This window comes from Oncorhynchus tshawytscha, linkage group LG23 (genome assembly GCF_018296145.1).
Source record: "Oncorhynchus tshawytscha isolate Ot180627B linkage group LG23, Otsh_v2.0, whole genome shotgun sequence".
NCBI lineage: Eukaryota > Metazoa > Chordata > Actinopteri > Salmoniformes > Salmonidae > Oncorhynchus > Oncorhynchus tshawytscha.
Genome location: NC_056451.1, coordinates 7,473,062 through 7,477,872, shown reverse-complemented (window position 1 = coordinate 7,477,872; position 4,811 = coordinate 7,473,062).

Genomic DNA, 4,811 nt, shown 5'->3' with positions numbered 1-4,811 from the left:
GGCTGTGCAGGGCTAGAAGACCATACAATTATAATGACTAGAACAATCAAGGCCTTTCAATATGGTGGACATGACCATTCTAAAGATTCTATTTCTAGGTAGCAGATGACTGCTGCTGTATAATTGCCTTGGAGAGTCTCAACAGGACACTATGAGGCCTCTGGCATCCTGCTATCATGGCAGAGATTCTGTTTCTTGCCACACTGCAGCTATGCCAGGCCAGCTATGCCAGCCCAGCCTGCCATGCCACTCTCCCTGCTCCTCCCAGCAACCTGCAACCACCACCCTGCTTGGAGGCAAGAGAAACTCGATGCGCAAACACAGGGGTCATACAGGCCACACACACCACACGCTGTGAGTGTTTGAGGCTGACTTAAGCCTAGATTCAATCAGATCAAGCATTAACGCGCTGATAGCCGACACCCGCATAGCTGATGTTTCGGCAGTGTCGGAGGTGTAACTGCGTTGGACTTGTCAAATCGGTAAGCAGCTGCTCTTGTAATCCTTGTCACGAAGTCACACCCGTCCCACTGGTGTTAGAAGTTCAGAACAAGAAAGTGTAGGCTATATAAAAAATAATGTCGCTAAAGTGTAACATCATTCATTTCTATCCGCCTGATCGAGGTATAGATTACATCTCACAGTCCAGTGTCCGAACATGTTAACAAGGCTGCATGCGATTTCTCTTCGTGTGACTCCGTGCAGCCACTCGCAATGTCCGCTTTAGGTGTAATGCCGGGAGCAGCTTGTGGATTTGGCAGCTCTAACGCAGTTCCACCTCCGACAAAACAACCACTACGTGGATGTCGGCTAAAGCAGATCTGATTGAATCAAGCCCTAAATTGCAGTCAGAAAGTATGGGAATCACTGATCTCCAAATCATCTAGCATCTCAAATAACTCCTCATTATGTGACGAAGATTAGCGATTCTGTGCCTTGCTCAAACCTGCTAACTGACTGGGTACATTTAGGCAATATTGGAGACCAATCATTTTTTGCTTCTTTGTTTTCTTTATTATTCGACTTGAAAACGACAAAGAACATTTCCTGTACAACTTAAGTCATGTTTTTTGGTTCAATATCACAAAATAAATATGATCAAAATGCTGATGAATCATCCAAACGGGGAATTGGTGGGATGATGAATTGTGGGATCGGGGGTAAATGTGACAGGAAGTAGCTGTGGGAACATGAATCCAGTTCAAAGCGCTGAAGCTCCGTTAGTATAAGACTTTGCTCTGTTTGAAGAAGAACTCAAACCAGTCAAACAAGTACTATTAATCACAAGCTGAGGAGGTTAGAGAGTTTGGAGGATGAGAGAGAGCAGAGGAATGTGACCGGGAGCCTGTGGGCCTCCTAGGCCTTACCTGGGAGCGTGTGGGGCTGGAGGCATCTCACTGGAGAGCACACCTGGGTTTTTATTGCTGTGTCACCGATCCCATAGCTTGTTGATCAAACTGTATCTTGTATAAGCATCTGCATCTTGTATAAACATCAGGTACATGTGATGTGGTAGGGGGGAGCAGAGAGCAGAGTTGGGGGAGGGGACGACAGTGTGTGTGTGTGTGTGTGTGTGTGTGTGTGTGTGTGTGTGTGTGTGTGTGTGTGTGTGTGTGTGTGTGTGTGTGTGTGTGTGTGTGTGTACTGTGCGAGAACATGTGTGATGTTCACCCCATACAACAGCCATGATCACATATCTGATGAAATCTTGTAATGTTTCTTCCCTGAAAAGTATGCAAAACATGTAAGTCTCCTCACAGGCCTCGCACCCCTGGCATTTCTTTCCAGGTGCAATGTAAAACTGCAAGTCTATATGGTAATCCGCACAGCATTATGTTTCACCTTAGATTACATAAAATTGTCCTTATAAGACCAACAGATGATGGGACAGCAGAAATGACTTTGAGTGTTGAGGTTATTTCTCTCTCTCTGTGTGATGTTCCTATGCAATAAAATATTATCCGAAGTGTCCAGACACACATGAAATGACACACACGCACACATGCACAAACAAAAGCACAAACACACACACACACACACAACAAATATTGTAGAAAAAAAAACATGAAATAAAGAAGGGGGTCAGTTCTGCCCGTACCCCCCACCTCCACCACCCTCCACCCCCGACACACACACACTCACTCCTCCTTTCCCTGTCTCCCAGTCGTCCCAGAGAGAGAAATCTGTGGAGGGGTGCAGAAGCAGCTGGGAGACGCTGAGCCACAATGGCCCTTCAGGGGGAGACAGCTTTAATCCCTCCCCCATCCCACAGCGATACTGAAAGAAGAGCTGTCACTCAAACACGGGCACCCTCGGGTCTCTGAGATGGGCGCACCGTTAGGATTCTCGGATTAAGGATTTACCTTCGAACCCCCCCTAACCGCCCCATCCCCCTTCCCTTCTCCCTCCTGTTCCTCCTGCTTTTAGGCAGCTGGATAAAACCCACCACCAGACTGTATTGTACAATGTGTGAGTTTGAGAGAGAGAGAGAGAGAGAGAGAGAGAGAGAGAGAGAGAATACTATATAAAATGCCATCTTTGGTTTGAACATCCCTTTGAACATTTTGATAAATACAAGAAATGTAACTAATTAAAAATTATAGTGTGATTATAGTGTGACGGGTTAAAATAGATTATATTTAAATATTTCTTTATTTGGATGCTTTGCATAGTCATTACACAGATTTAAATAATGCATTACAATACATGATATTACTGTAACACATTGTCAATTCAAATGAGTAGTTCATTAATGGAATTCAATGAAGCAGCATTAGGCTATATAATTCAAACTGCATAGTGTAGAGCCTTTGGATGCATTTTCTGTGAGTGTTTAGCAGCACACATTGACACACACACATACACACACACACACACACACACAATAAACACTTATTTTGAAGTGTCAGTCTGTAATGTCCCCTGGCAGTGTGTGTGTGTGTGTGTGTGTGTGTTGTGTGTGTGTGTGTGTGTGTGTGTGTGTGTCTGTGTCATCAGCTGATCAGTGCACTACTCAGAGAGAGAGAGAGAGAGAGAGAGAGAGAGAGACCCTGCTGAGAATGCCTTCGGCCACCATTATCACCATTATGTCTTCAGTGTGTGTCCATGTGTGTCCGTGGTATGATGGTGTGAGGGTGAGATTTGTGTGTTTGTTTTATGTTTGTTTGTGTGTGTATCTCTGTGTATGGATCTACGTATATCAGTTGAAATGATCAGGAGAATTATATAGAATTAGTATATCAGCCTGTAAGAGATGATGGGTATAAAGACAATGGAGACAGGGGGAAGCTGTGTGTGTGTGGCAGGGGGGCAGTGTGTGTGTCCATACATGCGTGTTTGTGTGCGTGTGACTATGGGATAGATCTGTCCCTGTGTGTGATGTCAAATCACCCATAAGTAACCACGATAATAAAGCAGGAATAGCTATATGAATCAATGAACGAATGATGGTGAATTCAAATGAATTAATACTATAAAGTCTGAGCACAATGTGTCTGATAAAAGAATGACCAGTATATATTAATTCAAACCTTCAAGATGCACAGAAATATAAAATGAGTCAACATGCTACCAAATTTAGACTTTAGAAAACTGACACGAAGCATATGTACACTTCATGTTTAGTGTCTCCCCCTCCATCACAAACCAAACCACAGAGCAGCCCTCCACGGCAAAGCCCACCGCAGAGCAAGTTTTAATGGTAAATCAACAAAGCCCCACATGAAAGAAAGGCTAGCTTTCCAGTTTGCAGGCTGAAGAATTATTCATCAGTGATGTAGCATAGCACTGCGGGCCAAAAACCCGCAGCAGCGCTCCCTTTTAATTGCCAGAAAATGACTGTAAATGATACGGGTAGAGGGGGCAAAAAGGGAAAGCCGGGACCGGGGAGCTAAACAGACGAAGCCCCCACGATTCTGAATTTCCAAGGGGCTCCCAGATAGATAAAACTGTGTGGTAATCAGAGTGACCCCCCCCTCCCCCAAAAAATGGAGAGGGAAAAAAACGCCATCAAAAAAGGAGTTGAGGGATGGAGGGATTAGGGTGGCGAGAGACTTTACTACGCTCTTTTTGTGCTCGGAACCTGCAGGATTAGAGATAACAAATGTTAGGGAAGGACGCGCACCTGCTGTGAGGGAGAGGGGCGAAAGGGGCGAAAGGGGCGAGGGAACGCACCCCCGCTTAAACTGCAAGAGTGGGCTTTGGTGCCCCTGTGCTGAAATTAAAGGAAGGGAGGAGAGGAGAGGGAGGAGAAGAGGGAGAGAATGAAGGAGAGGTAGAGTGAGCTGGGAAAAATGGAACGAATACAAAGTCAAATTTGTAATTGTCAAACGGATCAAAGAATATGGATTTGTTGTACGGGTTGGGCTCAACATACTTGAGCTTGGACCTGAGCTTCAATAACTGATGTGCTTCTATGTGGGACCCATCAGCCCATGTGTATTATATATGTATAATAACCCCTTAATTAAACCATTTCTTGATCAAACAAACAAGTAAAGAAACAGTCCATAACCTCTCTAACCCTCTCTCTAAACTCTCCTCTCCTCCTTCCTTCTTCCCTCCGCCAGTCCCTCCATCTTGTTCCGCCCTACTCCCTCTCTCTGGGTCGTGTGGGGCTGAAATTGCAGCTGGGGCCTAGGGACCTCCCCCTGTGCTATCTTAAGTGACCCCGGCACAGGCAGCACTCAGACTGGTCAATCAACAATTAAAAGCCGCCTGTAGCCACTAACTCAATTCAGCCGGGTGGCTTAGTACCTTGATGCGGTCCCGGCGCAGACCCGGCACGCACACAGGCCAGACAGCAGAGAGAC